Consider the following 27,611-nt stretch of genomic DNA (forward strand, 5'->3'; position numbering starts at 1 on the left):
CAGAGCAGCATTTCTAATTTTGATTGAAACTGTCAGAGAAAACGGCAGCCTCGAGTAAGCCCGGATATTAGTTTACAGAGGCTGTTAAAATTATATGTCTAACGTTAAATGTTGGTGACACAATAATTTCATCCTAATGGTGCTGACATATTCATAGGTTAATTTTTGAGACAAAATATCATGAGGTAGTCATGATTTTGCAAATATTCCAACCAACAATGGTGATACAAGATCACAGGTGAAATTGGATGATGACTTGATGGTTCATGACTGTATTTGAAGCACATGTGTGACTGCATGTATGTGGAATGTCTCACTGTTATTTATCAGGTGACAGAGGCAGCTCTGCCATGTTGTAGCTCAGAGGTGAAGAGGCGAGGTCACAGGTGACTGACTGATGATTTGGTGCTATAGATTAACTAGTATTTATTATCATGACAATTGTTAGGCTGCCGATGTAAATTGATTCATTAGTGTATATTTGACAAAGAATCTGAATTGACACGTCTCACTTTTTATATGGCACGAATCAATGTGTTATTTTATCAGGTGGCAATATGTCCCAGTGCAGTCAGAGGGGAAGAGCCAGGGCCAAAGGTGAGACACATCAAGCACAGAATAATAATAATTGTAATCTGAGGATAAAACACATGTACTGAGGCTAAAAGAAGCGTCAGTGCTCTCAGAAGACTAAAAAGATGGGAAAGGTTAACAGTGACTCAAATGAGTTTAAACAATGCTGCTGTATGTCCACCAGGAGAGACTGGACAGTATAGATGTAAAACAAATATGCCAGCAGTTTATCTCAGTTAACGAGAGGAGCAGGCATGTGTTTGGCTCCTTCACATAGTGGACATTGAGTTGTTGTGTGGGGCACCAGTAGTCCATGTCTGTTGCTGTAACAGTAGTTCATGTTTAGAATAGAAAATCCCAGCTCACTGATTTGATCGGGGCAACAGTGCCTAAAATGTTGCATAATGTTGCTGAGAGATCTTTTACTTTGTGGTAATCTTAGACGAGTAGTTTTATGGACAAAACCCAGCAGGTCATTCAGTGTTCCCTTAGTGCCAAAATATAACAGATGTTGGTGTACTATAACTGAAGTAATGTTGTTAAGTCCTTAAAGTCGTATTCTTTTATTGTCATGACTGTATTTGAAGCTATTTTTATGTTTGTATGATACCTGATTTATATGAAATATGGCTGAAGTAAACTAAACTCTAAAATACTTAGTCAGTCATTTGTTTAATAGTAATTTAACATTATATAATTCAAATGTAAAACTATGAATTGTAATTTTAAATGGTTTAAAAGCATGTAGAATAGCATATGTAGGCAAGTATATTTCTCCTTTTTTATCAAGAAGCAAAGACAAAAAGGGGAAAAAAAGAAACAGGGCAGGGTTGGGTGGTTGAATCATCCGTCCCCACCAATGCCAAAACCAAATCTACACCCTTGGATCCAACACAGCTGATCAGGGCTGGACTGGGACAAAAAATCAGCCCGGGCATTTTGACTAGTTACCGGCCCACCATGGTATTATAGGAAAAGCCATAAAGCCTTTATAATAAACTTAAACCTACACCATCCTCCCTATTCTGGTATTCTAAACAGTACTTAGCAAAACTATAAAACAACCTAATTTATAATTACATATACCTCACTAATAGGGTTGCCAACTCCCAGCAAAAAAAGAAAAGCAAGAAAAAATAGGGAACCACTCCCCCACCCTCTGCCTCAAGATGCTTAACTGACAAAACCGATTTTAATTTAATGCACGTATAAAAGAAATGCACAGAAATCTGTTATTTTTCTCCAGTAATTAAATAGATTCAACATCTTTCTTCAACAGAATTGCAGACTGCACAGATGGTACCTTCCCAAAGGAAAGAATACTATAACTTACTAGGATATATACTAGACTTAATATTTACTGAATACAATAATGGATTTCTATACATTTTACATCAGATAAAAACTTCGGTTGTAAGTGTTATGATTCAGTGTCATGGATATATATGTTTTAATTTATATACTGTGTTTTTTGTCTGCCAGACAAGAGGGTGGCATAGTTTGTATCCTGTGTTATTGCTGCTATGTGAGTTCCAGGTGGAGGCTGACCATTGGTGGAGGACTGGGAGAGGCCGGCTATAAATGAGGACCCTTTTCAACCAGCACCCCCGCCTGCTTTTGCTGTGTTGTAAATAGTTTGTTGTATATAGATGTAAATAGTTGTCGATACTTTTTTTTTACTCGGTAGCTGTAGGGGTGAGAAGCCATTTTTCTTTGGGAACCTTTTCTCCTGTCTTTGGTTAGGGAGGCAGGTAAGACACCTGTAATTTTTTTGGGGGGGTTTTCTGTGAAGGTAAGCCAGCTGCATTTCATTTCTAGAGTTTTTGTTTGTTGTTTTGGCCATGCTCACCCTGACGCCTGCTACCTTTTGGGACTTAATAAACTGACTGGCTGTTGTGAAATCCGTGGTAGCTGTTTTTTGTTGGTTCGTCTTCCTTGAGAGCAGGGAGTGTGGGGGCATTTCTCCTTATTTTTATTTTCCTTATGTTGCACGCGGGTTTTCCCTGGGCTGGGGTGTAACATAAGATTCAGATAATTATTTATTAAAAGGTAGACATCGTAAATGAGAACATGAAAGAAAAGTATTTCTTTGTGCCCCCTTTTCCCTGTTAATGCCCTACCTGCCCCCCTGGCAAAACTTTGCTAGACCCGCCCCTGCACAGTTACCAGCTGTCGGCTACGTAAAAAAGGATCCTGGTATTATTTGTCTCTCAGAAACAGTTCATAACTTCCCTTCAGTTCATTCATGTCACCTAAAAGGTAAACCTGTTTCTCCATCACCAGTTCAGCTCTGATGATTCAGTAAGGACATCTCCTGGTTTCATCTTCATGTTTCCCTCTCACCAAACCGACATCATGACCAGCAGCTTTACAGCTGTGGATCCAGCAAACATCAGCTGATACTAGAAATTAATATTAAATAAATTCTAACAACAGCTGATCAAGCTTAAACGTGCTGCTGTTGTTTAGTGCGACATCCGCTGGTTTTTCTTTCTGGTGCAAAGTGGGCGAGCCTGGTTCTGCCGGAGGTTTCTTCCTGTTAAAAGGGAGTTTTCCCTTCCCACTGTCGCCAAAGTGCTTGCTCACAGGGGGTCATATGATTGTTGGGTTTTTCTCTGTATCTATTATTGTATGATCTACTGTACAACATAAAGCGCCTTGAGGTGACTGTTGTTGTGATTTGGAGCTATATAAATAAAATTGAATTGAAAAATGTTTATAGAGGTCATACTTCTATCAAGGGGTATACATTTGTCATGACTGACTTGAGTAGCTGAGTAAGTTAAAGGGTTGCTAGATCAAGACTAGCAACCGTAAAACGGAGAAACCTTTATTATCTAGCGTGCATCAAGACTTAAAACATGGAGCAGTTGAGTCAGTTTAAATTCTCACATGTTTAAACTGCCTTGCTCACTACTGCTCAGGTTACCTGTTGGGACGTTTTGAACAAAAAGCCTGTCTTCTAAAAGCTATATGGAACTTCTGGAACTTTTTTTCCAATAATATCAATAATACATGAGTTCAAAATACAGTCGTGGAATGTGGAAGCTGCTCTCTTCTGTTGTTGTTTTGGCTAATTTTATTACGTGCTGTAAATGCCTTAATTCCATTGCTCATAAAATACATTCACAATAATTATCACTGGTTCAAACTCACAGTTTGAATACAAAGGGCATTATATGGTGTCCATTTCCAAACGTACAATCTGAAAAAAAGTTCTACATTTTTTTTGTACATTTTTTTTAACTGAAGCTCATAATTGCAACAAAGTGACAACAAAGCCCAAAACTTGTGACAACCAATCCTATATAAGGGTTTCAATCATCAACAATGCATGCAAGTGAAACAGTGTGACAACCAACCCCAGTCAACCCTACTGGCAGTGCAGAGGATGCTCAACCCTTTGACACATTTAAATAGCATTTATGGGGAAAAACTCAAGTTAACATGTCTCCTCTGAAGTCTGCAGTCTTTCATGTGAGACTCAGAAAGAAAGCAGCTTTACTTCTTGCTCTGTTTGACCAGTTGTTCCACTTCCTTCATGAGGCGCAGGCAGAGTTCATCCTGCCACGGCAGAGCAACACACTGGACCGCCACAGGCAGACCCTCGCCTCCAGTCACTGCCTGAACACAAAAAAAACCACACCTGTCACTTAACGCTCAGCAGCTGAACATACCAGTCTTTTGCCTTCACCTACTGACAAACTGTGGAATTTCAGATACAGATTGTGTATACGTGCAAGGCCAGAAGACCTGCAAAAAGTGACAATAAATGACAGAACCACAAGGAAATGAATGAATGAATGAATGAATGAAAGCTTTATTTGTCACACACAGGTTGCCCTGCTGCGAAATGGGGACCCCCCCCCCCCCCCCCCCCCCCCCCCCCGACCTTACACACAAGACACAAACATTACATGGGGTTACAAGTCGGAGATTGGTAGCGTTACAGAAAAACACCGAAATGTCCACACAACGGGGAGGTACAAGAGGAAAAAAGAGACCTCCACTCATGCTGTGCTTCCATGGTAGGACAGCACGAGAACAGGAAACAAAAAAACTCCTCTGCACAAAAAAAAGCACATGAATGTCCACGTCACAACTTTATTAAGACATAACAAGCCACAGGGTTGGGTAGGGGATGAGGAGTAATCCCAGGCAGCACAGCAGCAATCCTGCAACGGCGCCGTCTCTGCAGCGCGGGCCCAGACCCGCCTCGTGTTCCCGGGGGACAACAAGCATCGAAGGCGTTGGAAAGGGGGGGGGAGATGAGTGAGTGCTTATCAGTGTAAGTGTGTGTGTGTGCGTGTCCATAGTTCAGCTGAGACAGTGTCCTTCGCCCTATCAGGCTAAGTAAACAGTCCTCCAGCCAATCCAGGTGGCCTTGAATGGGATGGGGAGAATAGTCATCACACAGTCGTTATCAGGGAGTGTTTGTCCGGCTTCAGCCTTGGGCCTGCAGCTGGCGCCGTGGTGGTGTCTGCATTTTGATCCCGAATTTGTTGATTTTCTTTCCAAACGAGCAGCTCACGAGAATTTTCAAAGCTGATCTTTAACACTCTGATGCTGGTCTCTCGATCTCCCGTTGGAGAGCCGCGAGCCTCCCCATGATGGTATCAAACTTCTGATCCGTGGTGTTGTCATTCTTTTGATTTTGAGACCTCACAACTGCAGTGATCCGTTCTGTGATGTGATCCAACTTTCGCTCAAGGGTGTCATTTTGAGCAGGGCCCTCTCTGATGTATCCCACCATACGCTCAATGGAGTTGTTTTGAGCCTTCACAGCAGCTGTAAGCGTCTCCAAGGTGTTAACCATGCTGCGTTCGTTGTGAGAGGTCACGCCTCGTCCCGTCGCTTCGATTCCAGCGGGCAGCCTTGGGGGGGTTTGAACAGCCGGTTCCACTCTCTTATTTCTCCGATAAGTCAGGGCCATGCCAGCTCCGATCAGCAAGAACCCCGTTATCATGGTTCCGAATAGGTAGATATCTTCAGCGTCCTCAATCGACAGTCCCGCCAGGCACACGAGCCTCCATTTCTGCCACCCGTCCATCGTGTAACCGGCAGGGAAAGTCCCTCCAGGGCACTCGGGCTCTCCCGAGCCCAGACTTCTCGTTGAGAAGAGGGTGTCAATAGCATTCAGAGACCAGTTGATCAAATCCATAATTCTCTTTTAGGTTTTAGAGAACGACAGTGAGAGAGTGTTCCAGGGAAAGTAATGCACATGAGACAGACAAGGACACAGAGGCTAAGCAGGGAAGATAAGGGTAAGGAGGAGAGGAGAAAAGTGCGACCGCCTTCGCTGAGAGCCAAGAGAGAAATGATACAAAACACTGACAAATTATGGAGTCTGGGCTTGTCTGTGTGGTCACTTGGTGTTCGCTTGCTCTGTGGTATAGTATCACTTCCTGTTCCTGCTCAAACACAGTGGTGTTTCTGAGTAGCTTATTTGCTTAGCAGTTTAATTAACAACTTTTAATACATTCTTTTTTCATAGTATAATCTTCACGTGCTTCATCCGAAGCACACTTTCTGTGTACTCACTACCTAATTTATAGCCAAAGTATTCACTCACTGTCTCTGTACTGTTTCGCTAGCTTAGCTCGTAGCCGACTCGCTAGCACCATGGCTACTTCACCTGTCCCTTCTGCACTTTCTTGCTCATTGTGTCAGATGTTTAGTTACTCCTCGGCCTCCTTTAGCAGTAATGATATCTGTAACAAATGTAGCATATTTGCAGCTCTGGATGCCAGGATTACTGAACTGGAGACTCGGCTTCGCACCCTGCACTCACCCTTAGCTAGCCAGGCCCCTGTAGCTGGTGCAGCCGAAGATAGCGTAGGCCCCGCTAGCTGTTCCCCGGCAGATCCCAAGCAGCTGGGGAAAGACGGCTGGGTAACGGTGAGGAGGAAGCGTAGTCCTAAACAGAAGCCCCAGGTACACCACCAACCCGTTCATTTGTCTAACCGTTTTTCCCCACTCGGTGACACACCCGCTGGGGGTCAAACTCTGGTAATTGGTGATTCTGTTCTCAGACATGTGAAGCTAGAGACACCGGCAACCATAGTCAATTGTCTTCCAGGGGCCAGAGCAGGCGACATTGAAGGAAATTTAAAACTGCTGGCTAAGGGTAAACGTAAATTCAATAAAATCATAATTCACGTCGGCAGTAATGACACCCGGTTACGCCAATCGGAGGTCACTAAAATCAATATTGAATCGGTGTGCAACTTTGCCAAAACAATGTCGGACTCTGTAGTTTTCTCTGGTCCCCTCCCCAATCAGACCAGGAGTGACATGTTTAGCCGCATGTTCTCCTTAAATTGCTGGCTGTCTGAGTGGTGTCCCAGAAATGATGTGGGCTTCATAGATAATTGGCAAACCTTCTGGAGGAAACCTGGTCTTGTTAGGAGAGATGGCATCCATCCCACTTTGGATGGAGCAGCTCTCATTTCTAGAAATATCGACAAATTTATTAAACCCCTCAAAATATGACTATCCAGAGTTGGGACCAGGAAGCAGAGTTGCAGTCTTACACGCCTCTCTGCAGCTTCCCTCCTCCTGCTACCCCCCCAAAAACCCATCTCCATAGAGACTGTGTCTGCTTCCAAAAAGACAAAAAACAAACTAAAAACTAGCAACAAACAACTTAAACATTTACAAAGAAAGAACAATACAGTATCCACACCTGAACCAAAGAGTAAAACAGTGAAATGTGGATTATTAAATATTAGGTCTCTCTCCTCCAAGTCTCTGTTAGTACATGACTTAATAATTGATCAACAAATTGATTTACTCTGCCTTACAGAAACCTGGTTGCAGCAGGATGATTATGTTAGTTTAAATGAATCAACACCCCCGAGTCATTCTAACTACCAGAAATCTCGAAGCACAGGTCGAGGGGGCGGTGTGGCAGCAATTTTTCACACCAGTCTATTAATTAATGAAAGACCAAGACAGACTTTTAATTCATTTGAAAGCCTGATGCTTAACATTGTCCACCCCAGCTGTGAAACTCAGAAACCAGTCTTACTTGTTATCATCTATCGTCCACCTGGGCCTTACACAGAGTTTCTGTCTGATTTCTCAGACTTTATATCTAATTTAGTTCTGAGCTCAGATAAAATAATTATTGTGGGTGATTTTAACATCCATGTTGATGCTAAAAATGACAGCCTCAACATGGCATTTAATCTGTTGTTAGACTCAATTGGTTTCTCTCAAAATGTAAAAGAACCCACCCACCACTTTAATCACACTCTAGATCTTGTTTTAACATATGGCATAGAAACTGAACATTTAACAGTGTTTCCTGAAAACCCTCTCCTGTCTGATCATTTCTTGATAACATTTACATTTACAATAATTGATTACGCAGCAGTGGAGAGTGGACTTTATCAAAGTAGATGTCTTTCTGAAAGCGCTGTAACTAAGTTTAAGAATATAATCCAGCCACTGTTATCATCGTCAATGCCCTGTACCAACACAGAGCAGAGCAGCTATCTGAACGCTACCCTAACAGAGGTCGATTACCTTGTTAATAATTTCACCTCCTCACTACGTACGACTCTGGATACTGTAGCTCCAGTGAAAACTAAGGTCTCTAATCAGAAGTACCTGACCCCGTGGTATAATTCTCAAACACGTACCCTAAAGCAGATGACTCGTAATCTGGAGAGGAAATGGCGTGTCACAAATTTAGAGGATCCTCACTTAGCCTGGAGAAATAGTTTGTTGCTTTATAAGAAAGCCCTCCGCAAAGCCAGAACAGCTTACTACTCATCACTAATTGAAGAAAATAAGAACAACCCCAGGTTTCTCTTCAGCACTGTAGCCAGGCTGACAAAAAGTCAGAGCTCTTTTGAGCCAACCATCCCTTTAACGTTAACTAGTGATGACTTCATGAACTTCTTCACAAATAAAATTTTTATCATTAGAGAAAAAATTACCAATAATCATCCCACAGATGTAATATTATCAACAGCTACTCTTAGTACCATTGATGTTAAGTTAGACTCTTTTTCTCCAATCGATCTTTCTGAGTTAACTTCAATAATTACTTCCTCCAAACCATCAACGTGTCTTTTAGACCCCATTCCTACAAAACTGCTCAAAGAAGTCCTGCCATTGATTAATTCTTCGATCTTATATATGATCAACCTATCTCTAATAATCGGCTATGTACCACAGGCCTTCAAGGTGGCTGCAGTTAAACCTTTACTCAAAAAGCCATCTCTAGACCCAGCAGTCTTAGCTAATTATAGGCCAATCTCCAACCTTCCTTTCATATAGAAAATCCTTGAAAGAGTAGTTGTCAAACAGCTAACAGATCATCTGCAGAGGAATGGTTTATTTGAAGAGTTTCAGTCAGGTTTCAGAGCTCATCACAGCACAGAAACAGCTTTAGTGAAGGTTACAAATGATCTTCTTATGGCCTCTGACAGTGGACTCATCTCTGTGCTTGTCCTTCTTGACCTTAGTGCAGCATTCGATACTGTTGACCATAATATTCTATTAGAGCGATTAGAACATGCTGTAGGTATTACAGGTATTGCACTGCAGTGGTTTGTATCATATCTATCTAATAGACTCCAATTTGTGCATGTAAATGGAGAGTCCTCTTCACACACTGAGGTTAATTATGGAGTTCCACAGGGTTCAGTGCTAGGACCAATTCTGTTTACATTATACATGCTTCCCCTAGGCAGCATCATTAGAAGACATAGCATACATTTTCACTGCTATGCAGATGACACCCAGCTCTATCTGTCCATGAAGCCAGATAACACACACCAATTAGTTAAACTGCAGGAATGTCTTAAAGACATAAAGACTTGGATGGCCACTAACTTTCTGCTTCTTAACTCAGATAAAACTGAGGTCATTGTACTCGGTGCTGAAAAGCTTAGAAATATGGTATCTAACCAGATTCTTACTCTGGATGGCATTAACTTGGCCTCCAGTAACACTGTGAGGAACCTTGGAGTCATTTTTGACCAGGATATGTCCTTCAACGCACATATTAAACAAATATGTAAGACTGCGTTCTTCCATTTGCGCAACATCTCTAAAATTTGAAATATCCTGTCTCAGAGTGACGCTGAAAAACTAGTTCATGCATTTATTACTTCCAGGCTGGACTACTGCAATTCATTATTATCAGGATGTCCAAAAAACTCACTGAAAAGCCTTCAGTTAATCCAAAATGCTGCCGCAAGAGTACTGACAGGGACTAGAAAGAGAGAGCATATTTCTCCTGTTTTGGCTTCCCTTCATTGGCTTCCTGTTAAATCCAGAATTGAATTCAAAATCCTGCTCCTCACATACAAGGTCTTAAATAATCAGGCCCCATCTTATCTTAATGACCTTGTAGTACCATATCACCCTATTAGAGCACTTCGCTCCCGCTCTGCAGGCCTACTTGTTGTTCCTAGAGTATTTAAAAGTAGAATGGGAGGCAGAGCCTTCAGTTTTCAGGCCCCTCTTCTGTGGAACCAGCTTCCAGTTTGGATTCGGGAGACAGACACTATTTCTACTTTTAAGATTAGGCTTAAAACTTTCCTTTTTGCTAAAGCATATAGTTAGGGCTGGACCAGGTGACCCTGAATCCTCCCTTAGTTATGCTGCAATAGATGTAGGCTGCCGGGGGATTCCCATGATGCATTGAGTTTTTCCTTTCCAGTCACCCTTCTCGCTCACTATGTATTAACAGACCTCTCTGTATTGAATCATATCTGTTATTAACCTCTGTCTCTCTTCCACAGCATGTCTTTTATCCTGTCTTCCTTCTCTCACCCCAACCGGTCGCAGCAGATGGCCCCGCCCCTCCCTGAGCCTGGTTCTGCTGGAGGTTTCTTCCTGTTAAAAGGGAGTTTTTCCTTCCCACTGTCGCCAAAGTGCTTGCTCATAGGGGGTCATATGATTGTTGGGTTTTTCTCTGTATCTATGAAGCGCCTTGAGGCGACTTTTTTTTTGTGATTTGGCGCTATATAAATAAAATTGAATTGAATTGAATTGAATTGAATTGAATTGAACAATAGTCTGATCTGGTTCAGTTCTTGGTTCTGTGTAGGATGGATCAAATTGGGCAATGACCTTTCCGAATGCACTGGAGGGTTGCCCATTATTGGACATTCTTTATGAGATGAGATGAGATGAGATAGCCTTTATTTGTCAGTTGCAGTTACCCACAACCGAGATTCAGATTCAGAAGACGTTATTTATCCCCAAGGGGAGATTAAGAGACTGACTTTGCCGACCGTACATACAATAGACAAACATCACATTGGGGAGACAGGTCAGGCTAGGTAGCTGGCCGGTCAGCTACACGAGCAGCGACCCGGGACCGAACAATGGAAAAATGCACAACATCAGGAAAGACAAGGAGAAAAAAGAACTCCCCCCAGACTGAGCTCCAACAGGGAGATCAGTTTGAGAACAGAAAAAAAACACCTCAGCGCATAGCACATGAAAAACTCTTAATACACCATAGAAACACATGACAAGCAACAGGGATGGATAAAAGGTGAGAGACAGCCACTGTAGACAGTGCATCCAGGCCTGCAGCATATGCGCTGGTCCCCTGTGATCCACTGTCTGCATTGGGAGGGGATAAGCATTGAAGGCATTTGGAAGGGGAGGGGGGATGAATGTATATCTGTGTGTGTCCAGAGTTCAGCTGAGAGAGTATCCTTTGCCCTGCCAGGCTAAGTAAACAGTCTTCCAGCCAACCCAGGTGGCCTTGCGTAGGATAGGGGAGGAGCAGTCTAAACACCGTCCGTTATCCGGGAGAATTTGTTTTGTTCAGCTCCAGCCTTGAGACCACAGCTGTTGCCGAAATGGTAGCTACATGAAATGATGGTGTTTTTTCCTTTAGTGCGAACAACTCACGTGAATTTCAAAGCCGTTCTAGCAGTCCGACACTGGTCTCCAATCTCCCGTTGGAGAGCCGTGAGCTGTTATCCAATTTTCGCTCTACATATATATATATATATATATATATATATATATAAGAAAGAATATAAAGTACTAAATAGTTTTTGTTTTTCAAAATCAGCCATTCTCCATTTTGCCAATTTTACATATATATATACATATATATACATACATATATATATATATCAGGTTGTGGTATCCAGCTCTAACTGGAGCGGTGGGTATAAGAATTTGCACTTCCAAGTCTGAGACTGTGGTCTTCAGCCAGAAAAGGACGGAGTGTCTACTTTGAGTCAGGGAGGAGTATGGTCATGAGCTTTGGGTTGTGACCAAAAGCTCAAGATCGCAGATCCAAGCCTTCTCCAAAGGATTACTGGACTCTCCCTTAGAAGTAATGTGAGGTGTTCAGCCATCCGAGAGAAGCCAGAGTAGATCTGTCACTTCTCTACATTGAAAGGAGCCGGTTGAGGTGGTTCGGGCATCTGATTAGGATGCCTTCTGGACACCTTCTGGGTGAGGTATTCCAAGCATGTGCTACATTGGAGACATATCTCTCATCTAGCCATAATAAATTATCTATAGTTTAAGCTTTACATCTGTGTCTCCCAAAAGATTATTTCTGCAGGAAAACCTGCTGTCACAGTAGCTTAAACTACACTATGTGTTCAATTAGTCATCCCTCACTGGCATGTGTTACTTTCCTCTTTCTTTATCTCTTTTTTGAGATATGACACCAACTTTGATACCCCTCAAACAGGCAGAAACATTTGACCTCACAGAATGCAATTAATTTGCATGACTGTAATGTCTTTGATACGCTGCTTAGAAATGGTGGAGGTTCTCAAAGTGGAGCCAATGAGAACCCAATGAGATCAGAGAACTGATTTGCAATTGGAATCGCTAAATTCTGATCTATTCCCATCCCTACTTGGTAATCTGTATGTTTTTAATCACATCTTTCTGTAGCATTCCAAATAAACTGACGAGTGACTATGTTTTCAATCAGTCTCACCTCACTGGTACATGTTGCCTACCTCTTTGAAGAGTTTGTCCCACATGTCCTGATAACAGCCCTTATAGTGCTTGAGTAACTCTGAGGTGTAAAATAATAGTAGTTAAAATCGAGTGTTAAAAATGAGTGTTTCTATTTCAAATCTGGAGGTGTTACAATGGAAACATTAACTCTTGACCTCTTAACTCTGAACTCCTACAGGGGCTATGACACCAATAGAGTAAATTCACAGACTCCGCCCCCAGCACGGCTCCAATCGAAGCTGAAGTGAAGCCGTTTCAGAACATTTTGCTCTACATATTTGAGTTGTTTGCCATGCTTGGTAAGTCATGTTTTCAAAGATTGTTTCAATTATTGTTATTAGCTTTTACTTCTGTGGCTCTTTGGAGTTGAGACAAAGCTGTGTGAAAGGCATTAGCCATGTTGCTCGGTGATAGCATAATATTCTGTTTTAGCTAGCTGAAAGGTATTGTTTGCGGGCAAATACCACAGCCTTGAAAAAAAGCTTGCATGTGAATTTTCAGTCAAATTTCTTGGTCAAATACACTTAAAACAATGTCTAGAATGTGAAATGTTGATATAATGGTGCTACTTGAAGCCTGAAAACGATCTCCCATAAAAAATGAGCAAACAGCAGTAGCAGATGTCCCGAGTCCCGACTGAGTTCTACGTTAGCATTTAGATCCCTCCAGAGTTTTGTGCACACGGTTTAGGTAAAAATGAAAAAGGTTGAGGTTTTACATTTAGTTCAGTATTACCTGTTGTCTGTGTCCTTGTCTTTTGGGAAAATACTTTACACAAGTAATGGCTCAAAGGATTCCTTTTTTTTTTTTTACTGTGCTGCAATTGATTTGTGCCATTAATTAGTGTCAGCTAATTTTGTTTTCAATCTCCACATAGGATATGCTTGTGAAGATGGAATATGGGGGAGAGCAGAAGTGCGTTGAAGTTCCACAAAGTGATGAATGAAGGACATGCATATTGTATTTATTGAAATAAGTGATGAGAATGCTGTTATTTGCATTTACCAGCTCACCTATGTCAGACCTTTTGATAAACAAAATTCTAATGAAAGTGAGAACATGTACACTGTTACATCTTTCAGAAAATGTTTTGAAATTGTGGTGCACAGTTCAGAATAAATGTTTTTCAAAAACCATTGCGTCTTTTTAGTAAATGTTTATTTCCAAAAGAAATTTCTAGAAGTTCAGAACAGTAAAATTCCCGTTTTTTAGAATTAATTAGAAGATAACTCTTACGTAGTTAAACTAAAATACTCTTTGAGAGTTAATATATAAACTCTTAACACCAAGTGTTAAATTATCAACTCCAGAGAGATTTGGTGTTTAACACTAAATCAGAGTTAACATACCAACTCTCCAAAAAGAGTTAAATTAACACTCTCTGGTGTGGACCCATATAGACACTTTAAAAGTGTTGAAATCAAATCTGACAGTGTTAATTTGGACATGCTGGATTTGCTGTGTAGAATATTTATTAATATTCAATATAATAATTAATATTGAAATTTATTTGTCCAGGCTGTCAGGCTGCTCTTGCCAAAGTGATGTTTAAAAAAAAAGCAGTTACAATCAAAGAGTCAAAGTTGTGCTGTGATTCAATGCAAAATCACAAAAAATAATCCATTCTCTAACAGGGAGTTTATCAACAGGTGTTTTGAGGCTGAAATTGGACAAACTGTGATAAACAGAACACTATGTTGCCACTTGTACTCAGTGTATCATACTTGGAATTTTGCTACAGTAAAAGAAGTTGTAGGCTGGTCCAATCACAGGGCACAGCAGCACATCAATGTTGCAGCTCCTCCAATGTGCTATTGTCTCTTGAATGTAGTCCTAAAGAAAACACAGGAAATCTCAATTTCATCTTCAGATTTTCATACGTGACCATGCATCATCAGCTGACAGTACCTCAACAGCAGCATGTTGCTTCCACAGCTCTGGAACAGATCTAAGAATAAAGTATATCATTCCTAGAACATGTATAATATGAAAATCTAACAAAGGATCAAGTACAAATAAAACATTTCAAGAATACTTTCTCACCCAACTCCACAAAGAGCCTTTATGTTGGCAGAGACACGAGGAGACTGCAGATAGATAGATAGACAGATAGATAGATAGATATGCATTATTCTGCTAAATCACTGAATCTGGTGATTTAAATAAATAGACCATCCATTTGACTATTTTTGTATGTGTCTGTCACAGAATTGGAGGGCTTACCTTAGGTTTGAGCAGAAATGAATGGATTGTCTTATTCCACTTAGGAAGACGGTAACGATGAAACTGTCCCTTCAGACAAGGGTCCTCGGGTCCCCCCTTCCTAAAAAGTAAGGGCTCATTAGCACATAAGAAAAAAAGCCTATTTTGAGATACTTAACGAATTAATGGAATAGTTTCAAAACCAGTCAACACCATCGTGTGGTCAAGAAGACAATGGCAGCATCTCTAGGTATTAAAAACCTATTAACTAAACTGTTAAAACTCACAGTTTGTTTAACAGGCTGGTACCTCCATCTGCTAAAATACCCTTTATTATTAGTTCAGGGAACATTTCATCCATCTTCAGTGGATGGTAAGGGACCAACTAGAGAAACAAATGCCAACATTAAAAAACATGACTTGAAAATGATTATTATATGTTTTTGTTTTTGTGTGTGTGTCTTACTGTGTGTCCCGCCTGCTCTAACAGAGCTTTCACCTCTCTGACGCCTCGGGCCATGCTCGGAGATGGATGCATGTAGCCATCGTTTTCCAAACAACCAATCCTTAGAGGTTTGGTGGTTCTGTATATCTAAGAGGGAATCACTTTTTGTTTTTAATGCTCACATGAAATGAGACCATTTATGCATATATATGCACAGGCAATTACAAGTGACATGAATCCCACAGTACAGGACACACCTCCATGTTAAAAGGTAATGGTGGAACAGTGGGGTCCAAAGAAAACATGTGGTCACAAAGAAGTGCCTGCATGCACAGAGCCAGGCTGTCCACATCTCTTGCCATGGGTCCAGGTGAAGATAGCACTAGTTTAACACGAAACAAGAAGCAGTAAACAAAATTCCCAGACTGTCTGTCAGTATCCCAATATTGACTCTGTATATATGCTAATAAGATATGTCACTTACCTGACTTTTGCCCTCTATAAGTTGGACGAAGTCCCTGTGAACTAATCATTACACAAAAGGTGAGATAAAAGTTTTTCTCAGCAATGTATAATAAATTTCCAGGAAACTGACTGAATGAGACCCACCTGAGCCGACCTGCAGTTGGTTTGAAACCACAGATTCCACAGAAGGATTCAGGAATACGGATACTGCCACCTAGATCACTGCCTATACCAAGCAGGGAGCCCCCTCCCCCGATGAGAGCCCCCTCCCCACCAGATGAACCTCCAGAGGTCTTCTGGGGGTTATGAGGGTTCACAGTCTGCCCGTAGATAGGATTACTGCAGTCATAGCTGTCAACAGACAAGAAGGTGAGAAGTCTTTGCATGTTATGCACATGTGGAATAGCAAAGACAACTGAATGAGTTTTAACCACATCAGACATAAAAGGCAGATGGGGTATTGTCATCACCCCTCCAGGTGGGCAGAGTGGATACCCAAGTTTGTGAATGTGATAACTCCAGAATTAAGTGAGGTGACATAGGAATTTCGAATTGGTGTATCTTCTAAAAATCTTGGATGACTTTGAATCTCAATGACTTCGACCTTAAGGTCATAGGTCAGCTTTTCTAAAAATTACCCGGATTTTTAAATTTATGCTATAGGTGCATCTAGGAGGCTGACGGGCAGAAATGGCAGACACCGGTATTTTTAAATTGGCTCTAGATTTATGTCAATCACCGATAAAAGATTTACCTCAAAAGAGCTTGAGGCAAGTTGGTTTTCACAAAGGGAATAGCTCCTTGTTTCTTCAGGACTTGAACAAGCACACTGTCCTTTTCAGCGGGCTGGTCCAGGTTAATGACCAAACCACAAGAACAGTCATGATTCTTGTGGTGTGAAAAAAAAAGAGAAAGAAAGAAGAAAAAAGATGATAATGGTGCTTCAAAGATGTGAGTAATAATGCTTGGGAATGCTATAAGTTAGACATAACATAGAAATTAGTTAGAAATACTGACCAGAAGGCCTGCAATTGATATTTGCATTATTTAACCTTTGTAATGCCTTAAATGCAAGATTTTCTTTAATGCCAACTGGAACTCCGTACAAGGGACCATCCTTGTTGGAGCCAACAGTTTTCAACTGGTCCAAACTCTCCAGCAAAACTTCAGTGCAGCAGTTCAGCTTTTTGTTTATTCATAGGTTAATTTTTGATACAAAATATCATGAGGTAGTCATGATTTTGCAAATATTCCAACCAACAATGGTGATACAAGATCACAGGTGAAATTGGATGATGACTTGATGGTTCATGACTGTATTTGAAGCACATGTGTGACTGCATGTATGTGGAATGTCTCACTGTTATTTATCAGGTGACAGAGGCAGCTCTGCCATGTTGTAGCTCGGACAGAGGTGAAGAGGCGAGGTCACAGGTGACTGACTGATGATTTGGTGCTATAGATTAACTAGTATTTATTATCATGACAATTGTTAGGCTGCTGATGTAAATTGATTCATTAGTGTATATTTGACAAAGAATCTGAATTGACACGTCTCACTTTTTATATGGCACGAATCAATGTGTTATTTTATCAGGTGGCAATATGTCCTAGTGCAGTCAGAGGGGAAGAGCCAGGGCCAAAGGGGAGGAGCCAGGGCCAAAGGTGAGGCACATCAAGCACATAATAATAATAATAATTGTAATCTGAGGATAAAACACATGTACTGAGGCTAAAAGAAGCGTCAGTGCTCTCAGAAGACTAAAAAGATGGGTAAGGTTAACAGTGACTCGGATGAGATTAAACAATGCTGCTGTATGTCCACCAGGAGAGACTGGACAGTATAGATGTAAAACCAATATGCCAGCAGTTTATCTCAGTTAACGAGAGGAGCAGGCATGTGTGTGGCTCCTTCACATAGTGGACATTGAGTTGTTGTGTGGGGCACCAGTAGTCCATGTCTGTTGCTGTAACAGTAGTTCATGTTTAGAATAGAAAATCCCAGCTCACTGATTTGATCGGGGCAATAGTGCCTAAAATGTTGCATAATTTTGCTGAGAGATCTTTTACTTTGTGGTAATCTTAGATGAGTAGTTTTATGGACAAAACCCACCAGGTCATTCAGTGTTCCCTTAGTGCCAAAATATAACAGATGTTGGTGTACTATAACTGAAGTAATGTTGTTAAGTCCTTAAAGTCGTATTCTTTTATTGTCATGACTGTATTTGAAGCTATTTTTATGTTTGTATGATACCTGATTTATATGAAATATGGCTGAAGTAAACTAAACTCTAAAATACTTAGTCAGTCATTTGTTTAATAGTAATTTAACATTATATAATTCAAATGTAAAACTATGAATTGTAATTTTAAATGGTTTAAAAGCATGTAGAATAGCATATGTAGGCAAGTATATTTCTCCTTTTTTATCAAGAAGCAAAGACAAAAAGGGGAAAAAAAGAAACAGGGCAGAGTTGGGTGGTTGGATCATCCGTCCCCACCAATGCCAAAACCAAATCTACGCCCTTGGATCCAACACAGCTGATCAGGGCTGGACTGGGACAAAAAATCAGCCCCGGCCCACCATGGTATTATAGGAAAAGCCATAAAGCCTTTATAATAAACTTAAACCTACACCATCCTCCCTATTCTGGTATTCTAAACAGTACTTAGCAAAACTATAAAACAACCTAATTTATAATTACATATACCTCACTAATAGGGTTGCCAACTCCCAGCAAAAAAAGAAAAGAAAGAAAAAATAGGGAACCACTCCCCCACCCTCTGCCTCAAGATGCTTAACTGACAAAACCGATTTTAATTTAATGCACGTATAAAAGAAATGCACAGAAATCTGTTATTTTTCTCCAGTAATTAAATAGATTCAACATGCATTCTTCAACAGAATTGCAGACTGCACAGATGGTACCTTCCCAAAGGAAAGAATACTATAACTTACTAGGATATATACTAGACTTAATATTTACTGAATACAATAATGGATTTCTATACATTTTACATCAGATAAAAACTTTGGATGTAAGTGTTATGATTCAGTGTCATGGATATATATGTTTTAATTTATATACTGTGTTTTTTGTCTGCCAGACAAGAGGGTGGCATAGTTTGTATCCTGTGTTATTGCTGCTATGTGAGTTCCAGGTGGAGGCTGACCATTGGTGGAGGACTGGGAGAGGCCGGCTATAAATGAGGACCCTTTTCAACCAGCACCCCCGCCTGCTTTTGCTGTGTTGTAAATAGTTTGTTGTATATAGATGTAAATAGTTGTCGATACTTTTTTTTTACTCGGTAGCTGTAGGGGTGAGAAGCCATTTTTCTTTGGGAACCTTTTCTCCTGTCTTTGGTTAGGGAGGCAGGTAAGACACCTGTAATTTTTTTGGGGGGGTTTTCTGTGAAGGTAAGCCAGCTGCATTTCATTTCTAGAGTTTTTGTTTGTTGTTTTGGCCATGCTCACCCTGACGCCTGCTACCTTTTGGGACTTAATAAACTGACTGGCTGTTGTGAAATCCGTGGTAGCTGTTTTTTGTTGGTTCGTCTTCCTTGAGAGCAGGGAGTGTGGGGGCATTTCTCCTTATTTTTATTTTCCTTATGTTGCACGCGGGTTTTCCCTGGGCTGGGGTGTAACATAAGATTCAGATAATTATTTATTAAAAGGTAGACATCGTAAATGAGAACATGAAAGAAAAGTATTTCTTTGTGCCCCCTTTTCCCCGTTAATGCCCTACCTGCCCCCCTGGCAAAACTTTGCTAGACCCGCCCCTGCACAGTTACCAGCTGTCGGCTACGTAAAAAAGGATCCTGGTATTATTTGTCTCTCAGAAACAGTTCATAACTTCCCTTCAGTTCATTCATGTCACCTAAAAGATAAACCTGTTTCTCCATCACCAGTTCAGCTCTGATGATTCAGTAAGGACATCTCCTGGTTTCATCTTCATGTTTCCCTCTCACCAAACCGACATCATGACCAGCAGCTTTACAGCTGTGGCTCCAGCAAACATCAGCTGATACAAGAAATTAATATTAAATAAATTCTAACAACAGCTGATCAAGCTTAAACGTGCTGCTGTTGTTTAGTGCGACATCCGCTGGTTTTTCTTTCTGGTGCAAAGTGGGCGAGCCTGGTTCTGCCGGAGGTTTCTTCCTGTTAAAAGGGAGTTTTCCCTTCCCACTGACGCCAAAGTGCTTGCTCACAGGGGGTCATATGATTGTTGGGTTTTTCTCTGTATCTATTATTGTATGATCTACTGTACAACATAAAGTGCCTTGAGGTGACTGTTGTTGTGATTTGGAGCTATATAAATAAAATTGAATTGAAAAATGTTTATAGAGGTCATACTTCTATCAAGGGGTATACATTTGTCATGACTGACTTGAGTAGCTGAGTAAGTTAAAGGGTTGCTAGATCAAGACTAGCAACCCTAAAACGGAGAAACCTTTATTATCTGGCGTGCATCAAGACTTAAAACATGGAGCAGTTGAGTCAGTTTAAATTCTCACATGTTTAAACTGCCTTGCTCACTACTGCTCAGGTTACCTGTTGGGACGTTTTGAACAAAAAGCCTGTCTTCTAAAGGCTATATTGAACTTCTGGAACTTTTTTTTCAATAATATCAATAATACATGAGTTCAAAATACAGTCGTGGAATGTGGAAGCTGCTCTCTTCTGTTGTTTTTTTGGCTAATTTTATTACGTGCTGTAATTTCCTTAATTCCATTGATCATAAAATACATTCACAATAATTATCACTGGTTCAAACTCAGTTTGAATACAAAGGGCATTATATGGTGTCCATTTCCAAACTTACAATCTGAAAAAAAGTTCTACATTTTTTTTGTACATTTTTTTTAACTGAAGCTCACTTGATAATTGCAACAAAGTGACAACAAAGCCCAAAACTTGTGACAACCAATCCTATATAAGGGTTTCAATCATCAACAATGCATGCAAGTGAAACAGTGTGACAACCAACCCCAGTCAACCCTACTGGCAGTGCAGAGGATGCTCAACCCTTTGACACATTTAAATAGCATTTATGGGGAAAAACTCAAGTTAACATGTCTCCTCTGAAGTCTGCAGTCTTTCATGTGAGACTCAGAAAGAAAGCAGCTTTACTTCTTGCTCTGTTTGACCAGTTGTTCCACTTCCTTCATGAGGCGCAGGCAGAGTTCATCCTGCCACGGCAGAGCAACACACTGGACCGCCACAGGCAGACCCTCGCCTCCAGTCACTGCCTGAACACAAAAACACACACCTGTCACTTAACGCTCAGCAGCTGAACATACCAGTCTTTTGCCTTCACCTACTGACAAACTGTGGAATTTCAGATACAGATTGTGCATACGTGCAAGGCCAGAAGACCTGCAAAAAGACTGAGATGAGACAATAAATGACAGAACCACAAGGAAATGATACAAAACACTGACAAATTTTGGAGTCACAATAGTCTGATCTGGTTCAGTTCTTAGTTCTGTGTAGGATGGATCAAATTGGGCAATGAGAGGGTTGCCCATTATTGGACATTCTTGATGAGATGAGGTGAGATAGCCTTTATTTGTCAGTTGCAGTTACCCACAACCGAGATTCAGATTCAGAATACTTTATTTATCCCCAAGGGGAGATTAAGAGACTGACTTTGCCGACCATACATACAATAGACAAACATCACATTGGGGAGACAGGTCAGGTTAGGTAGCTGGCCGGTCAGCTACACGAGCAGCGACCCGGGACCGAACAATGGAAAAATGCACATCATCAGGAAAGACAAGGAGAAAAAAGAACTCCCCCCAGACTGAGCTCCAACAGGGAGATCAGTTTGAGAACAGAAAAAAAACACCTCAGTGCATAGCACATGAAAAACTCTTAATACACCATAGAAACACATGACAAGCAACAGGGATGGATAAAAGGTGAGAGACAGCCACTGTAGACAGCGCATCCAGGCCTGCAGCATAAGTGCTGGTCCCCTGTGATCCACCGTCTGCATTGGGAGGGGATAAGCATTGAAGGCATTTGGAAGGGGAGGGGGGATGAATGTATATCTGTGTGTGTCCAGAGTTCAGCTGAGAGAGTATCCTTTGCCCTGCCAGGCTAAGTAAACAGTCTTCCAGCCAACCCAGGTGGCCTTGCGTAGGATAGGGGAGGAACAGTCTAAACACCGTCCGTTATCTGGGAGAATTTGTTTTGTTCAGCTCCAGCCTTGAGACCACAGCTGTTGCCGAAATGGTAGTTACATGAAATGCTGGTGTTTTTTTCCTTTAGTGCGAACAACTCATATATATCTATAGATATATATATCTATAGATATATATGTATATATATACATACATATATATATACATACATTCATATATATATATGTGTATATATATATATATATATATATATATATATATATATATATATATATATATATATATATATATATATATATTAGGGGTGCAACAATACTCGTATCGATATTGAACCGTTCAATACAGTGCTTTCTGTTCGGTACGCATATGTATGAGCTATACAAAGTTTTTAATTTATTTTATCAACTTTCCTTCGGACGATGCTGTCTGTATTGAGCGCTCAGTGGATCTGCGCTCGACAGTGCAGCCTAGGCGGAGTAGTCGAACGCAGATTCACTGAGCGCAGGGCAAGCTAGCAAGACAGAAGTTAAGCTCTCCTTGCAACATGGCAAATTGAACCTCCCCCACCCTCATTCAGATCTGGTGTTTGGAACTATTTTGGTTTTCATGTGATGTATGGCCCTGAAGGTAAGCGCGTCATGGACTAAAGTAAAACAGTATGTTGGATGTGCCAGCAATGCTCAATTACATGGGTGGGAACTAGTGTGTTAGCGCAGTTAGCGCAGTTAGCTCGTTAACGTGTTGGCCGTCCAGCCCCACGCACGGGGCGATCCGCGTAGCTCGTTAACGGAGATTTGCCGTGTTGTGGCGTTAACGTCATTTCAACGAGATTTACGCTGACAGCACTAGTGGGAACACAACGAATATGACTACACATTTACTTGACATAATCCTAGTGCAAAGACAAGTGGAAGCAAACAAAAACAACAAGCAGCATGCTACAAACTTTACCCGAGTCATTTAGACAGCCGTTAGCACATGATTCTCCTTATGGGGACCTGATATGTTTAATATGCTGCTGAGAATATAGCCCAGAAGAAGTGTATAGTATAGCTTTTATTTTGGAAAGAGCCATTTCTCTGTTATAAACTCTCTTTTCCAAAGATGAGTGATTCCTCAATCAGATACAGGGCTCGCAAAATCGCTAGCCCGACGTCCCGGGGCTAGCGATTTTTTCCAGTCGGGCTACCAAAATCTATCTCTGTCCTGCCCGTCGGGCTATCGTAGGAAGGAAAAATATATGTCAATGCTTTTGCATTCTTTCAGAAATGTAGCTGGGTAATTATGTCATTGGCATCGGTGAGCCACTGTCAATATGTGACATATTGAAATCGCGTTTGAATTTGTGCTTGTTTTTTGCTTTCACTTTGCAATCGCGCGAACTGTGTATAGAGAGCGGCAGCACTGATTGCTGAGTGATCATAATTTGCGCACCAATTCCTCTGACATCGTCTTATCAATCGTTAGATTACCATGCAAACATGACAAGTGAAATCTCCCGCAGCAAGCGTAAACATGTGAGAGGTTGATCGCGCAGAGAATCGCTGAGCGTTATGTGAGTGCGTGTGTAAAAGCAGCAGGATATATATTTTAGTTCTGCTGAGCCAAATAAGACAGGTCAGGGTGAAGAAGTGACAGCCAAAGAAAAGCGTACCACAAAAAAGTTATGACAAATCAGACTATAAGGTAAAAAGAAAGTGCAGCTTTATGGTTTCATGGACAAAAGAATTTCTGTGGCTGCAATATGACGAGCTAAACAACCAGGGCTGCACATAAGTGGTCCGCAGGTGCGCGTTCGCTGTCAAAATAAAAAACGCGCACAAGATAAGAAGTTGCAGCGCGTGTTTCCGTACATAACATTTTCTGGAGGAGGACAGACATGTGTTTAGAACTCTTAAAGATGTCGAAGAAGCAAAATCCTTTAAGCAATTACTTTGGTGTTCCTCCACCTCCAATGAAATGTCAGAAGGAGTCCGAACCAAAAAAGAAGCGCGTATTCTCGGAAAAGTGGTTGCAGGAGGTGAGCTGGCTTCAAACAAATGATGAACGCACAGAGATGTGGTGCAGAATGTGTCGTGAAAATCCCACTCTAACGGACAAAAACACTGCCTTTTATATGGACGCAAACTCCCGTTGCAACTTCTTATCTGGTGCGCGTCTTTTATTTTGACAGCGAATGTGCACATGCGGACCACTTATGTGCACCCGTGTAAATAACATAATTTTCTGTCGGGTGTGTTGTTGGTTTTCCCTCGATTTCTAAGTCGACAAGTGCCTTTGTTACTGGGACCAGTAATTTTAGAACCCATGAGAAATGCATGAAATGCATTATTGCTCAGTCTGCAATATCTTTCCCAGAACAAACACCAATTGCAAATAACATACTAAAAATAAACCTGAAATTCAGTTTAAAACAGCGTATTATGTTGCAAAGAGTGAACTACCACTGGCACAATTTAGCAGTCTTTGCAAACTTCAAAAAGCAAATGGCCTCGATCTTGGTTCCACTTGCCTCTTACCCGTGTGTTGGAAAGGCTGTCAGCTGTGTGGGGGAGCCCCCTTGTGGCGAGAGAGCACAGTTGCACCATTGAGCACATGTTCCAGTGATCAGAGTTGGAGCTAACACATAGCAACAGCCACCTAGCAGACTGACTCAGCAGGGGATGTCTACACACGGTGTGAGTTGTGTGCGTCGCTAAAGAACTGTGAGTAGACGTGGAGCCCTGCCTGGAAAGGACAGTTTTAGCCTTTTATGCCAATTAGACATTTAGTGGATGTAGAAGTGCAATGTGTATTGACCTGTTCGCTATGTGGCTAGTTCATGCTACTAATGCTACCTGTTATGCTACATACCTGCTAGTTGTAAGCTAAACGATTTGGTGTTTGTGATATATTGTTGTTGGGTGTATTGGCAATCAATGTCATGTACTGTAAGGGTTTGGGAGTAGTGTATGAAACTCGTACATGTAGATGTTCATATAGGAATTCCCATTTGTAGTTCTGGTTAGATTCGAAGAACGCTAATGAATCATAATTCATGTTCATAGAAATTTCTGTTCAATTAGAACCAAGTATTTGAGTTGATGATTGTAATTTTTATACAATGTTGTAATTTGTTTTTCAACTATTTTTTGATTAATGTTTTGTTTCCTTTACAATATTATACTTTAATGTATAATATTGTAAAGGAAACAAAACAGGAAACAAAACATCAATCAAAAAATTGCTCTCTTTTTTATTCGGGCTACTTAAATTTATTTTGGGCTACCAAAAACTGAAGAGTCCCTGCCCGAAGGGCTACCAGGGAATTTATTTTTATTACTTTTTTGTTTCAGCAACATTAAATTTAAAAACTGTACTTTTGAGTTAAAATATATATTTATAATTTTAATAAATGACAAATTAAAAAGGCATGAACATTTTTTTTGTATCGAAAAAATATCGAACTGTGACACCAAAGTATCGAACTGAACCGAACCGTGAATTTTGTGTATCGTTGCACCCCTAGTAAGAGTAATATAAAGTGAAGCATTAGGACAACTGTGTATTGGCTTAATTTGTAGCTTTTAAACAAAAGAATAATCATTAACAAAGTATATGAACCTCACAGTACAGGACACACCTCCATGTTAAAAGGTAATGGTGGAACAGTGGGGTCCAAAGAAAACATGTGGTCACAAAGAAGTGCCTGCATGCACAGAGCCAGGCTGTCCACATCTCTTGCCATGGGTCCAGCAGATGACGGCACTAGTTTCATACGAAATATAAAGCAGTGACTCAAATATTTGAGACAGTTTGTGTCTGTGAAATATTGCTATACAGTGGTTATGTAACTACATTTACTTTATATGTAAAGTAGATATGTTTCTTACCTGACTTTTGCCCTCGATAAATTGGACGAACCCCCTGTGAACTAATCATTACCCAAAAGTGTTAATAAAGCTTAACTCAGCAATGTATAACAAATTTATAAAACCTGACTGAATGAGACCCACCTGAGCCGACCTGCAGTTGGTTTGAAACCACAGATTCCACAGAAGGATGCAGGAATACGGATACTGCCACCTATATCAGTGCCTATACCAAGCAGGGAGCCCCCTCCCCCGATGAGAGCCCCCTCCCCACCAGATGAACCTCCAGAGGTCTTCTGGGGGTTATGAGGGTTCACAGTCTGCCCGTAGATAGGATTACTGCAGTCATAGCTGAATGTGGCCAAAGACATATGGGTAATGAGTCCTTGCATATTATGCACACTTGTAATGGGCAAAGACAACTAAATAAGTGGTCATAGTATTTAAATGTACTCCAGATTTATGTCAATCTCTGATAAAAGATTTCCCCCAAAAGAGCTTGAGGCAAGTTGGTTTTCACAAAGGGAATAGCTCCTTGTTTCTTCAGGACTTGAACAAGCACACTGTCCTTTTCAGCGGGCTGGTCCAGGTTAATGACCACACCACAAGAACAGTCATAATTCTTGTGTTGGAATAAAACAAAGACAATAATTGTACATCAAATACCTGAGCTATGATGCTCGAGAATACTGTACCATACTTATAAATACTGATGGGAAATACTTCAATACTCCCAATCCCCTGAGCCACAGGGGGTTGGGAAGCGCATCTGTAACCGGAAAGTCGCCAGTTCGATCCCCCAGGGCAGCTGTGGCTACAACTGTAGCTTGCCTCCACCAGTGTGCGAATGTGAGAGTGAATGAATAGAGTAAAGCGCTTCGGGTGCCTTGAAAAGCGCTATATAAATCCAATCCATTATTATTATTATTAACTGTAACTGAAATTTGCATTGCATAACCTTTGTAATACCTTAAATGCAAGATTTTCTTTGATGCTAACTGGAACTCCGTACAAGAGACCATCCTTGTTGGAGCCAACAGTTGTCAGCTGGTCCAAACTCTCCAGCAAAACTTCAGTGCAGCAGTTCAGCTTTTTGTTTACAGCCAGAGTCTGTTGGAAAGGAAACATCATCATCTCCATCACCTTTGTAAAATATTGTTGCTTATATGAATATTATTACCCAGTGTGTCTAAACTTAAACTGTAATAAGACACAATTCTGTGTAAAAAGAACTAAAAAGCAGTGAGTTATAAGTAGGACTAATTTCAAAAATAAATAACATTTGGATAAGCCTGACTAATGTAAATGATTACTTAGTGTTAAAATTAGCTTTGCTGTATTTGATCTATTATGAAAGGTTTGTGTCATGCTGGATATTGAACCTTTTCCATGTAAGAGTAAAACACATCCTCGGGTAAAACATCATCCACATTTTTGTATCATATTCTGCTCAGAATGCAACATTTTGATTATTTATTTATGATAAAATTAAAAAAATATTTCCCCAAAAGTTTACATAATGAATGACATACGACACAAAAGCAAATGTACTATGTACTAACTCATATCACCATCAATGATAATAAGTTGGGGGTTTCTTATTATTATTTTACAGTAATTTTAGTTCAAAGTAATTCAGAGAGTGCTGTCAGGGAACATATTAACTATCAGAAAGGAGCGGTCAACTGGCAATTATCCCACTTTAAAGTCCAGAAAGAGTAATTTATCATTTTTTTTAAATATAACTCCATCCAAAATACTTTGAAACATATGCTGTTGGGTAAATATCATGGTATGCTAACTATTTAAAAAATAAATTGGGTTGCACCAGCTGACCTCAAAACCTTTTTTCTGAAGATTAGTATCTATAAGTTGCTGCACATTCAGGACACAGATGTTGCAACACAGATTGCTCATTGCCATTCATTAACTAAAATACACACACACTTTCTGTT

The 27,611-nt window shown here is 40.6% G+C and overlaps 1 long non-coding RNA gene and 1 pseudogene across 2 annotated transcripts; both read right to left on the reverse strand.

The window, feature by feature from the left end:
• Positions 1 to 27,089, reverse strand: LOC146490696 (vitamin D3 hydroxylase-associated protein-like; annotated as a pseudogene). Its single transcript, XR_014872215.1, has 14 exons — positions 27,039 to 27,089; positions 26,626 to 26,766; positions 16,407 to 16,540; positions 15,797 to 16,003; positions 15,672 to 15,712; positions 15,445 to 15,569; positions 15,209 to 15,334; positions 15,030 to 15,127; positions 14,764 to 14,863; positions 14,584 to 14,627; positions 14,449 to 14,488; positions 14,113 to 14,373; positions 12,540 to 12,596; positions 1 to 4,197 (listed from the first exon to the last, which is right to left on the reverse strand). The product of XR_014872215.1 is annotated as a vitamin D3 hydroxylase-associated protein-like (transcript).
• On the reverse strand, positions 25,428 to 26,509 carry LOC146490697 (uncharacterized). Its single transcript, XR_014872205.1, has 4 exons — positions 26,177 to 26,509; positions 25,801 to 26,007; positions 25,678 to 25,718; positions 25,428 to 25,552 (listed from the first exon to the last, which is right to left on the reverse strand). It is a non-coding gene; the product is annotated as an uncharacterized LOC146490697 (long non-coding RNA).
• Positions 27,090 to 27,611: the final 522 nt, after the last annotated feature.

This window comes from Neolamprologus multifasciatus, chromosome 23, assembly GCF_963576455.1.
Source record: "Neolamprologus multifasciatus chromosome 23, fNeoMul1.2, whole genome shotgun sequence".
NCBI classification, from domain to species: domain Eukaryota; kingdom Metazoa; phylum Chordata; class Actinopteri; order Cichliformes; family Cichlidae; genus Neolamprologus; species Neolamprologus multifasciatus.